The sequence below is a fragment of the Neolamprologus multifasciatus genome, chromosome 17 (assembly GCF_963576455.1).
Source record: "Neolamprologus multifasciatus chromosome 17, fNeoMul1.2, whole genome shotgun sequence".
Lineage (NCBI taxonomy): Eukaryota > Metazoa > Chordata > Actinopteri > Cichliformes > Cichlidae > Neolamprologus > Neolamprologus multifasciatus.
Genome location: NC_140455.1, coordinates 18,397,154 through 18,411,035, shown reverse-complemented (window position 1 = coordinate 18,411,035; position 13,882 = coordinate 18,397,154). Strand labels below are relative to the sequence as shown.

The window sequence follows — 13,882 nt, the reverse complement described above, 5'->3', positions numbered from 1 at the left end:
GGTGATGAAGATACACCAGGGATGGGGACTACAACGAGTAGTGAAGAGGAAGATTGTGACGATAATTGTGAACACATTGACCTTACAGCAGAAGGTATATTGGGATCCACTAAAGACAAAGAAAATGCTGCAGAAAAAGGAAAAGCCATGGAGAAAGAAGACACAAAGGACACAGAACACTTGTCCTACTGAACTTCTTAAAAAGTATAAATGTTGGAATTCTCCTAAAATTAAAAAATATACAAACAGTCACTACAGATAATGAAGAAGACAAAGATGAAAATGGTCCCCTGGTGAACACAACAGACAAAGAAGCTTCTAGTCACCTGCAGACAGAAGCTACATACAAAATCAAAGCTCTGAGCACAGAGAACATAGACAAAGACTAACATGGATCACAGACAGAGGCTACAACCAAGGAAAAAGACAATTTCAAAGCAGAAGACACAAGAGAGGAAGGAATGAGAGCACAGAGAGAGACCAAAGAAAAAGACCAAGGACTGAGCCCAAAAGACTTAGCTGAAGATGAAAATAGGCATCATAAAGGCAACAAATAAAGACAAGGCATTGGGCACAGAGGATGCAGCCAAAAATGAACCAGGACCACAGATAGAGACCCCAGCTAAAGAAAAAAACTATTTGAGAGCAGAAGATACAACAGAGGATGAAAAGAGCACAGACAGCGATTACAGATAAAGACGAAGCATTAAGGACATATGGCATAGCTAATGAAGGGCAACACAGAGAGACTAGAGAACCAAACAACACTTTGAACGCACAGGACACAGGCAAAGATGAGCATGAACAAAACAGAGACTGCAGATAAAAATAAAGACAGTTTGAGAGCAGAAGGAACAGCTGAAAACAAAGAAACAGAGTAAAAGAAGATGCCCCTTGGGACTAGCTTCGAGTCTCCAGTGGCGCACCCAAAAAAGAAGACAGTTGTTTAATCCAAAAAAGCTCAGAAGTAGCAAGACTCCATTTTGGATCCCACTTAAAGACATCAAGAAAAGAAAAAAGGCATTATAAAGACAGAGAAAAAAGACAAGAAAAATTGAGTAACAATGTGATGCCAGAGAATTTTGGTTGTTGTTGATTTAATTCTATGTGATCGTGTCAGTTTTTTCGTTACTTATTTTAAACCAGGGGTCGACAACCTTTCTGATGACGAGTGCCATCTAAAATTTCCTCAAAAGTCAATGTGCCATATGATTGTATTAGCAATAAATTTAATAACGCTCTATATTAACAGTTACACACTATATAGAACAACTTTATAGAATTATATTAGTTCGCAGATGTTGGCAGCTATCAGCAAATAGTTATCAGCTATTTTAATACAAAAGAAAAGACACTTTTTATCCATAACAAGAACTCCATAACAGCAAAGGAAGTGTACAACAGAAAATGCAAATGCTATTCATGGTCTCCTCACAACAATGATAAGAAAATTAAACTGGGCAATATGGCATGTTTGTTAATACAGTAGTGATGGGATTTTTAGAGAACTGGCTCTTTCGGCTTCCAACCGGCTCTTCAGGTTGTTTTGTTGCTTTAATTAATTTATTAATAACAACAATATAAAATTATGCACAAAAGCAATTACTAATGTAAAAAAAAAAAAGAAGTCATTTTTTATATATGTTTATTTATAAATATATACAGTGGCCCCTAGAGACTAAGCACGTACAAGCTCCAAAACACATTTCTAGCGTTAACTGAACTTCCAAAACAGAGCTACCTAGATCACTTAAATTACACAACTGAAAGCATATGTGTTTTGTTTCTGTATTTATACACAAGCACTCATATATATATATATAGTATATGTTACGTTATAATTATACTTGTGGAGCCGCAAGTTTGCCTCTCTTTCGTCCACTTTTGTCTCTACGCAACGTTACTCGGCCTCGCCTCTCTCCTTCACTCAACACTAGTGATGGGTCGTTCGCGAACGAAATGGCTCTTAGAGCCGACTCTTTGACGTGAACGACGCGAGCCGGCTCCTTATCGCGAGACGTCACGTGGTTTTTTTTTTTCTTCTTTCTTTCAGCCTCTCTCTCGCACTTTTTTTTCCGCTTCACTCCGCACGCGAGCCTTGTGCTTTACGCTGGGCAGAGGGGGGAGGGGCAGTAGTTACACTCAGTAGCACAGGAACAGAGAGAGAGAAAGAAAGCCAGGGACAACAACTTCACATTAGAAAGTAGTGATGGGATTTCCGGCTCTTTTTAGAGATCCGGCTCTTTCGGCTCGGCTCACTAAAAAGAGCCGGCTCTTTCGGCTCCGAACCGGCTCTTCAGGTTGTTTTGTTGCTTTAATTATTTAATCATTAACAATAATATAAAATTATGCAGAAAAGGAATTACTAATGTAAAAAAAAGTGGTTTTATTTATATATGTTTATATATGGCCCCTAGAGACAAAGCACGTACAAACTCTAAAGCATATACAAACTCCAAAAAGCACGTACAAACTCCAAAACACATTTCTAGCGTTAACTGAACTTCCAAAACAGAGCTAACCAGATCACTTAAATTACACAATTGAAAGCATGTGCGTATTGTTTGTGTATTTATAGCCAAGCACTCATATTTATTCAAATAATTTAAAAATAAAATTCATTTACCTGTTATTACCACACACCAAATCCGGTTGTTGATACTTCCTGGCTTGTGTAGCCACTAGGTAACAAAAGCTCAGCACTGCACCCTAGCATCCTGGAGCACTTCTGTTGTCTTTTGTACGTGATTCTGAGTTTGTACGTGCTTCTTAGTTTTTACGTGTTTTGGAGTTTGTACGTGCTTCTGAGTTTTTACGTGTTTTGGAGTTTGTACGTGCTTCTGAGTTTTTACGTGTTTTGGAGTTTGTACATGCTTCGGGGTTTGTAAGTGCGTCTGAGTTTTTACGCGTTTTGGAGTTTTTACGTGTTTTGGAGTTTGTACGTGCTTTGTCTCTAAGGGCCACCATAAATATACTTTATTTATTCACTCCACATAAAATGTAATAAATAAATCATATAATACAAAGAACAACTATTTACATTTTAAACTTTTAACTATTTAAATTTTCAGCTTTTTCCTTTTAAATAAATTTAACGTGAAACAACACAAAACACTGCAAACCACAACACAATTAAATATATATTAAAATATTAAAACAAAAAGAAGATGCACATTCTCTGTCATATGGGCCTGCATGATTTCTGAATCCTTTATCATCTGCAACTGAAAATAGTGGATGATTACTATACCTTTCTAATGTGACGTTGTTGTCCCTTGCTCTCTTTCTCTCTGGCTCTGGTCCTGTGCTACTGCAAGTGTAACTTACGCCCCTCCCCCCTCTGCCCAGCGCAAGGTACAGGCCGCGCGTGCGGAGTTTAGCGGAAAAAAGGGCGAGAGAGAGGGTGAGAGAAAGAGAAAAAAAAAAACAAAAAAAACCTCACGGCTCCCAATAAGGAGCCGGCTCGCGTCGTTCACTTCAAAGAGTCGGCTCTAAGAGCCATTTCGTTCGCGAACGACCCATCACTATTAGAAAGGTATAGTAATCATCCACAAGTATTTTCGGTTGCAGATGATAAAGGATTCAGAAAGTTTATTCATGCGGGCCCATATAACAGAGAATATGCATCTTTTTTTTGTTTTCATATTTTAATTTATATTTAATTGTGTTGTGGTTTGCAGTGTTTTGTGTTGTTTCACTTTAAATTTGTAAAAGGAAAAAGCTGAAAATTTAAATAGTTAAAATTTGAAATGTGAATAGTTGATTTTTGTATTATATGATTTATTTATTACATTTTATGTGGAGTGAATAAATAAAAGTATATTTACAGCCCCTAGAGACAAAGCACATACAAACTTCAAATCATGTACAAACTCCAAAACACGTAAAAACACATACAAACTCCGAAGCACTTACAAACTCCGAAGCACATACAAACTTCGAAGCACGTACAAACTCCGAAGCACGTACAAACTCCGAAGCACGTAAAAACTCAAAACATGTACAAAAGACAACATTAGTGCTTCAGGATGCTGGGCGCAGTGTTGAGCTTTTATTACCTAGTGGCTACACAAGCCAGCAAGTACCAACGACCCGATTTGGTGTGTGGTAGTAACAGGTAAATGAACTTTTTTTAAAATTATTTGAATATATATGAGTGCAGTGTATAAATACACAAACAATACACACATGCTTTCAATTGTGTAATTTAAGTGATCTAGTAGCTCTGCTTTGGAAGTTAAGTTCATGCTAGAAATGTGTTTTGGAGTTTGTACGTGCTTTGTCTCTAGGGGCCACGGCATATATTTATATATAAACATATATAAATAAAACCACTTTTTTTTTTACGTCAGTAATTCCTTTTGTGCATAATTTTATATTATTGTTAATAATAAATTAATTAAAGCAACAAAACAACCTGAAGAGCCGGTTCGGAGCCGAAAGAGCCGGTTCGGAGCCGAAAGAGCCGGATCTTTTTAGTGAGCCGAACCGAAAGAGCCGGATCTCTAAAAAGAGCCGGAAATGCCATCACTACTGAACACAACTCCTCCCCCTCCCCCATTTCTTCACCTGCAGGCAACGACAAGTAGTGATGTGTGATATCACCAATTTCCTTTCCGATCCAATACCAAGTAATATTCAGGGTGGTATTGACGATACTGATCCGATACCGATACTTTGTACAAAAACTTATTTTATTTATTGTATCTCAAATTATAGCATCATAATGATTACAGGACATCAGAGTACTTGTTTCCAACAATGACGGCAGCTGCTTAGTTTTAATATTACTCTTATTTCTCTTTCTGGGTCGCAAAAAAACTTTTAACATATTTTCAGGTGAGAATGTAGCTGTGTAAACTTTAAATATCTGAGCCGACCGACACATCGTCTTCAAATCCCCGAGGTCTTTCGCTACTCGGGTTAAACATGATATATTAGTCACTTAGATAACTTAAAAATGTTATTGTTTGGCTTTTTCAGTGTTTTATTTGTTCGTGAGTAAATCAGTTTGGCTGAGATTAAAGTTATTAGATTAGATTAAATTAAATTTAACTTTATTAATCCCTCGGGAGGGCTCCTCCGGGGTTTTCACACAGCTGAATAAACGTCAAACAGAAAACTGATTAAACAAAAGTGTGAGACGGTGGAGAGTTTACGCCAGCGCCCGGTTATATTTTAGATAGCAAGGAGCAGACAGCAGAGTTTCACTCCACCGAGGGAGCTCGTGACGTATACCCGGCTTTCTCGACCACGAAGGCCGGGACCTCAGGTGGAAGCAGCCTCTGAATTTGGACACCCCCGCTGTTTCCGGACATTTAACGTATTTCATCAGATAAATAAACACTATAAAATGTATTTATCCCCCCCAACAGCCTTTTTGAATGTCTCCCTAGTGTGGCCACAACACCTCCTGTTTTTGCCACATGTATCGCAAACCACGTCTCAGTTTTTGTGGAGGTAAAATAGGTTCGCACATGACTCCAATTACACTCAGCCATTGTTGTGAGTGCGCACGCCAAGGGGCTGCGAGACAGCCTATTTCGTAAATGACTATGAAAGGCGGAAGAGGAAATAGTTCCTTTGAATGTAGACAATCCGAATGTTATAGTTTCTTTCCACTGTGTTCCTGTTAATGATAAACTACAAATTTACCCTAATTTACTAAAATATCGATATTTTAATGTGAGAATCGATTCTAGAACATAAATGATTGGTATCAGAGGAATCGATATTTCAGGATTGATCCGCACATCACTAACGACAAGATGGACACAGCAAATCTCTGTTAACAAATTACTGTGCATCGCCCCGTGCGTGGGGCTGGACAGCGTCAACGTGTTAATGAGCTAACCACGCTAACACCATGCACGGCCTAAAATCCTTTCATTTTCTCAAAAGTTGACAGTGCGCCTTGTATATGAATTCTGGTTGTGCTTGATGATTGTGAACTGATTTTATGTGGTACACGGCGCTCAGCAATCTGTCAAATGTTTTAGTACAACTTTGGTAAGCTACGGAGCTGCACCGCTTGATTAATTGTCGAAGCATTATGGCTACAGAGGAGCCTCACAGAGTAATACATACTGTGCTTCAACGTAATATTACCGTACTGTGTTTGCATAAGGACCATAAATGGCACCTGTTCAGCGACGTGGTTACAAAGAGGATTTCAAACTCCAGGCTGTCAGTCACATAGTAGAACTTGGAAACAGAGCAGCTGTGAAATCTGTCTGTCTTTGTTATTATGGTCACCCTATTTTAGTTTACATTTTGACTGCACAATTGTGAGCTTTTTGTTATGCACAAAAACAACATTGTTTTCTTTTATTTATGGAGCATTATTATTTAATAAATGCTCATAATTTATTTTTGAGTAAGTTTTTCATGTACATCTATGCTGTATGTTAATAAAAGTGCCTGTGTGACATCTGGGACACAGCTTTGACTAAGAACTCTCTTTTTGTTCTTACCTTGTGGCTTAAAAAAAAAATTGAGATATATATCGTATATCGCCATCCAGCTAAAAAATATCGAGATATGAATTTTGGGTCATATCGCCCAGCCCTACTACCACACACTCCAGTCATTGGTACTTCCTGGCTTGTGTAGCCACTAGGTAACAAAAGCTCAACACTGCGCCTAGCACTTCTGTTGTGTTTTGTACGTGATTCGGAGTTTGTATGTGCTCCGGAGTTTTTATGTGTTGTGGAGTTTTTACGTGTTTTGGAGTTTGTACGTGCTTCGGAGTTTTTATGTGTTTTAGAGTTTGTACGTGTTTTGGAGTTTTTACGTGTTTTGGAGTTTTTACGTGTTTTGGAGTTTTTACGTGTTTTGGAGTTTTTACGTGTTTTGGAGTTTGTATGTGCTTTGGAGTTTGTACGTGCTCCGGGGTTTTTACATGGCGAAGCTCGCGGCTCTCCAACGGGAGATTGAGAGACCAGTGTTGTTGTAGAACTGCTTTGAAATTCATATGAGCTGTTCGCACTAAAGTAAAAAGCACCATCACTTCATGCAGATACCCCTTGGTGCCAGTGGCGGTCTCGAGGCTGGAGCCGAAAAACAACACCCTGATAACGACTGTGTTTAGTCTGTTCCTTCCCATTCCATGCAAGGCCACCTGGGTTGGCTGGAAGATTGTTTACTTAGCCTGGCAGGGCGAAGGACACTGTCTCAGCTGAACTATGGACACGCACACACATACACTTACACTGATAAGCACACACTCATCCCCCTCCCTTTCAAAACGCCTTCGATGCTTGTTTCCTGCGGGGGAACACGGCGGGTCTGTGTCCCGCGCTGGAATGGTAGCGCTGTGCAGGGCGGCTGCTGTGTTAGCTTCGGATTACTCCTCACCCCCCACCCAATCCTGTGGCTTGTCATGTCTTTCACAAAGTTGTGCTGTAGACATTTATGTGCTTTTTTGTGCAGAGGAGTTTTTTTTTTTTCCTGTTCTCATGCTCTCCTACCATGGAAGCACAGCATGAGTAGAGGTCTCTTTTTTTCCTCTTGTACTTTCCCACTGTAGTGTATATTTCAGTGTTTTTCTGTAACACTACTGATCTCCGACTTGTATCCCCATGTAAAGTCTTGTAATGTGTTGTGTGTGTAAGTTCGGGGGGGGGGGGGTCCCATTTCTGCATGTGGCGAATAAAGCTTTGATTGATTGATTGATGTTTTGGAATTTGTATGTGCTGTGTCTCAAGGTGCCACTGTAAATATACTTTTATTTATTCACTCCACATAAAATGTAATAAATAAATCATATAATACAAAAAAACAACTATTCAACTTTTAACTATTTAAATTTTCAGCTTTTTCCTTTTAAAGAAATTAAAAGGAAACAACACAAAACACTGCAAACAACAACACAATTAAATGTAAATTATGAAAACAAAAAGAAGATGCATATTCTCTGTCACAAGGGCGTAGATTTGGCATGGACGGAAGGGACATGTCCCCACCAATATCCAGCAATTATTGAATTGTCCCCACCAATAATTTGATCTCTTCGAGTAAAGAAAAACAAAACCGATAGAAAGAAGAAAAAAAAAAAGATCGGTCAAGCTGCTGCAAAAACCCACAGAGCTCAGCAGCCAGCGCAACAGATTCTGGATCCTTTGCTTTTAGTTAGCATTAGCACATCCTGCGTCCGATGAGAAAGGACCTTTATGCTGCGCACTGTGACTCACAGCAATGGTCCCGGGTCAGTGCAGACTTTGTGTTAAACTAATCCTAAAGTAATAATGGTATTTCTAACCACTGATATACCACAACTTTATCGTTTCAACATCTGCTGAAAGTTAGGGGACCTAGCTTCTATCGGATATTTATATAGAGATCCTCCAGCTTCAAACTGTATTACCCTTCAAGGATCTGCAGTTCAAAAAAAGAGCCCCTCCGACAGCCAAACCCATCTGTTCTCTGATTGGATAGTTAAAATTTGTGATTGACATGACATTGACCAATCAGATGAAAGGAAGAAAAATAGGGTCAAAATTTGTACTTGTAACTTGCAGGGTTTTTTTTTTTTTTTTTTTAATTTCACTTTTATTTTTTAAATTGTATAAAAAAGACTGTATTATGCCATATGTCACTTGACAAACAACTTCACAGTAAAAATGAGAAATAATAGAATTTGTCTTTCAGGTAGGCATTGTATTAAAGTATTGTGGAAATCATACAGAGTTAATGCTAAAACAATTCGAAATAGTGCAAAAATACATGGTGGAACTCTGGTAGGGGGGAAAACTGCATTATAAGCATATATACATACATATGTAGGGGATACCCCCCCCCAAAAAAAAAAAAAAAAAAAAAGCATATTTTGCTTCACATTTCCTCAGTAACACTATGTGCAAAAAAAATCATCTTGGATTGACTGAAATGCCCCCCCACCCCCACCCCTTTTGTGAAATACAGAAAATGTACCACACAAAATACTCCAAAAGTCAATGTTGCACTATAAGCATATATTATATAAACTGAGAAAAAAAACAGAAAAGCACATTTCACCAATAAATTTAGATGTTGAATGATGTAGAATATGAATGAATCAACTTGTCAAGGTATTTATCATGTGTTGAGACCCCCCGCAAAACCAGAACACTGTACTATTGTACTATTCACACCAAAACAATACACAGTAAGGTCAAATAGGGTAGGGCCTATTAAGGAGTGTCTTTCATTCCTTGAGTTTGTCAGTTAGCTGTTTCTCCAAAACCTCCAGAGTTTTAGCCCTTTCTTTTGCAGCTCTTCGAAGCCCATTGGACTTTGAGATACAGCACAATTTTCCTTCCAACTCAGCTTTTTCTGCATTCAGATCAGCAGACTTTAGGAGAACCTGCATATCCTCCTCCATTCTTTTCTTTTTGGCTTTTATCTCTGTTATCTCCTTCATGAGTCCTTTCCTCTTTTGTGCTTTCTGTTCATGTTGCTTTAGACATCTTTGGTCCTCAAGATACATGTGATACTTCTGCCTGGCTGCAGCTGCAGAGAGCAGTAGCTCCTTTGTGTAGGCTACATTGTGCAAACCTCCAACATGGTTTACATGGTCAATAATGACCCGCTGAGCAATCAGTGAATGCTGTTTAAGGTTCTCAACCATCACCTCCTTGTTAACGGAAAAACCTCTCTCAATAGAGGCTTGACCATGTGAGAGAACCAAGACAAGTTTTACTACCTTCCACAGGTGGTGAAAGTCTGGTTTGTTGGATAAATGTTCATCGTAAAATTCATCTACCTTCCACTTAGTGGGTTGAAATTCTTGAAAGAATCTGATGCTGAAATCATGCTGTGGTCATAAAAATGGCCAAACTCCCTCAGAATTTTATCACAGCATTTTTCTTTGATGCGGCCAGCTTCCACAAGGATTCGTAGAATTGTGGTGAGTTTTCGGACATTTAACTCTTTGCTCTTGAGGAACACCCTTGGATCCCAAACCGACAGGCTTCTTACAAGAAGATATTTAAGGGGTGCTCGTTCAAAGAGCTTGGTGACCATCTTCAACAAAAACACCTTACAGTTCTGCCTGAACTCGAGCCTCAGCTTCTCAGCTCCTGGGTTGTTCTTTATGTGTTCTTCTAGGGCTCGCTCTGTGACAAATCCAACTCTCAGTTTGGTGATATCCATGTGGTTCATCGGATCAGCATAGTCAACTTGAAGAAGCTTTAACGGGGTAGCTGCATTCTTCATGACACTGGGTTGATAAACTTCTCCATTAAACTCCTCAGGATATTTGTGAGATCACTACACATAAATGGCAGCATGGGTTTGTCAGTCTGGTATAACACTAAAAATTGCATGATTTCCCTAGCTACCATTATAAAGAAGTTGAGCTTTGCTGGGAAGAATTCATCTTTCAGAATCATCTGAGCCATTTTGAAAGACTTCGTAATTGGCTCTGTTACAGTTTTTGTTTTGGCAGCACTAATATACATTTTCAGAAAGGGCAAAATCTGAAGGGCACGCACAGCCACCTCCACATTTTCCAGCCATCAATGATTACAGAAGTCAAGAGGAAAGGATGTGGAACCAGTGACTTCTGTGTAATCGTCCCTACGTGCTGGAACATCCTTGAATAGCCATTTAAGGCTTGAAAGAGCATTTGCCAGATCCCAGTCTGTGGATGCACACCCTGCTCTGAAGGCATTGTGTAGGATATGCAAACCACAACTTCCAACATTTAACATTTTTTTTGCCTGTTTGTTCTTCAATGTTATGCTGGGCTAGTGAGAAGGTCTTCCAATTCACATTTGGACCATCCATTGACAGCTGAATCAGATTCTGGAAGCCCATATCAGAACACACTTTTTCAATCTTCTCATACATTTGGTCTGCAGTGTGATGACCCATGAGAAATGATGTCAGGTACCGTGATTTTACTTGGTTATCATTCCAGAATCTCATGTGAATGTCAAGCTGGCATTTCTTCATTTCCCTATTCAGACTTTCATCAAATAGAAGTACATATGCAGATTCTTTATTGGCTTTAGCTTTCATTAAGGAGGAGAAATGAGGCGCAATCCCAAATGCAGTAAAGTATGCCACTTTTTTTCCCCCACCTGTAAACTGTTTTGCTATGTCACTGTCAGGAAACATGCTTCTGAATATGTCCCCGACATTCTCACATGATTTGTAGGAATAGTGGCTCGTTACAACTTTTGTTGCCCAGCATATTTCTGCTTTTAGAGTTGGATTTGATGTAACAAATGATGTTATAGTGCTTGCTGTCTTTGTGGTAGTCGGATGTGGATTAAATGTCTCTGTGGATGGTAGAGGGCAACCCTTGCTTCTAACACAATGGCGCTTTCCACTGCACTATCACTCTCTACACTGCTGGATGTTGATGTGGATCTAGCTTTACTGTTTGGGGTGTGGCTTGTTGACTGGAAAAAATCACCCACTGCCGGACCTCGATTAATAAGCCTTGCCATTAGATTTTGATGCTTCTTTCCTAAATGACACACGAGAAACAGGAGACAAGTTTAACTTTTAAAAAAAAGACATTTAACTGTTACTGTAACTTAGGTAGTGCTTAAAAAAGTGACTATTCTTTTAACCTATATGGATCAGCTCCTCTTATTACCATTATTTCCCCCCAATTACACAATATTTTGCTGCAATCCTGTTGTTCTTGAATACTATGGTGTTATTTTTGTGCCACTATTCTGAGCGCACATAAAAAAAATTTGCAAGTACAAGTGTTGCATTTTGAGGAGAAAATTATTTTTAGCAAAGAAAGGCAAAATTTTAAGGAACAAAGTTCAGGGTTTGCTATTATCCATATACACACACACACACACAATAGCAGCCCCTCTTGCTCAGTTTTTGCATTTGCTCTTGCTCAGATCTCTGCGGGCCTGCTCGCAGTGTTACTCGCGCTCTCAACATCTCTGCCCCTGTTCAGCTCTTTCTATACACCATCATATTTGTGCCACAAAACCAGCCAATCACAGACTTGGATGCAAAAACTTCAGATTCATTGTTTTGGTCTCCAATCAGCTCACTAGCTACTGTAGTTAAAACTAGAGATGGACCGATCCGATATTAGGTATTGGTATCGGTCCGATACTGACGTAAATTACTGGATCGGATATCGGAGAGAAATAAAAAAATGTAATCCGATCCATTAAATATAAAAAAAGCACCTCACAAAACTTGCGACACGGCGTAACTCTGCTCATAACCGTAGCACTCGGAGCAGTGTGCTCACGTGATAGAGCGGCTGTGTGTATTTGGAGCCTCGCTACCAAACCAGCATTTCATCTCCGAGAAAGTTATCCCAGAGAGAAGTAAAGCAAGTGTGTAGGTTCATCTCTGAATGTTTGTAAAGCATTCCCGCGTTAAGCTTAACAATCGATACCTGGAGCGACTGCCTCTTCTTGCTGCTACTTCAATCGTGAAACTACTTAATGATCAGATAGGGCATGAACAGGGAAAAGGGGGCACAAAGACATACTTTTCTTTCTTATTTTCATTTAAAATGTCTAGCTTTTAATAAATAATTATCTGAATCTTACACCCAGTTTTACATAAGTTTTAATCTTATGTAAAATATATAGAAGTCCATTACTGTATATAGTAACTGTTAAGTCTAATATACCCTAGTAAGCTATAGTACTTTTTCCTTTGGGAAGGTACCATCTGTGCAATCTGCAGTTCTGTTGAAGGAAGATGTTGAATCTATTTAATTATTCTTGAAAAATAATTTATTTCTGTGCATTTTTTTCCCACACTGCATCAAATTAAAGTTGATTACCTCGATTAAGCATCATGAGGTAGAGGTTGGGGGGTGGTTTCCTATTTATTTATTTTTTGCTGGGAGTTTGCAACCCTATTAGTTAGGTTGCTTAATATTTCTGCTAAGTGCTCTTTAAAATACCAGAATAGGAAGGATTGAGTAGGTTTACGTTTATTAGATTGATCAGCGTTGCTGAACTATGAAATATTTTGGGTGCAGTGTATTTTTTACATACAGGTATAACAGAATAGCTTTAGTGTTGTTGTTTATTTAAACTTGAGTATGAACTTATACAAAATGCAGCAAGATATTAAAAAAACAGTTTTATTGATTAAAAACACACTATATCGGATTCATATCGGTATCGGCAGATATCCAAATTTATGATATTGGTATTGGTATCGGACATAAAAAAGTGGTATCGTGCCATCTCTAGTTAAAACCAGGCAAATATCCCAGAATGCATTTCGTCCAAAACTCAAACAAGGCAGAGGCGGAGGAGTGCAGAGTGGCAGAGTTTGAAATGGTCATATTATGTAAATGTTTCCTCCTGAATTTAAATATTTTTTTTATGTTAGATTTAATTCAGAGTCATCTGTTTAAATAAGAACGGAACATTTTAATTCAGGGGATATGAATTTTGTTCCTTGAAAATTAGCCTCTCTTTGCTCAAAATGGGAGATAATTTTCTCCTCAAAATGCAACACTTGGACTAGCATTTTTTTTTTTTACGTGCGCTCAGAACAGTGGAACAAAAATAACGCCATAGAATAACAGGATGCATTGAGATTCACCAACAAGTGTAACCCCCCTCAGTCTCTATCTCCGGTGCTGCATGAGTAAAACTCTCTGGACTCGAGATGGGTAGGGCTCAGGCGTGGTTTATTCCCCTTTTTGTGGGTCTCTGCAATAACATGGGACATGAATAACCATGGGTTTCCAGCAACAGGATTCCGCCCAAACACAGCAAAAGCTTCATTGCTACTCACGATAAGCTAATGATCGTATAGTGGAACTCTCAGTTTTCTTAAAATAAATAAAAAAACAAATATTGATTGAAAAATAAAATGGCAACAAAACTTATTACGGAAAATAAAATAAAAACATTACTGCATTGTGGTTTAGGTAACAAAAGAGAAA

At 38.7% G+C, this 13,882-nt stretch overlaps 1 pseudogene; it reads right to left on the bottom strand.

The window, feature by feature from the left end:
- Nucleotides 1-9,240: 9,240 nt before the first annotated feature.
- LOC146499261 (uncharacterized) lies at nt 9,241-12,536 on the bottom strand (annotated as a pseudogene).
- Between the last annotated feature and the right edge of the window lie 1,346 nt (nt 12,537-13,882).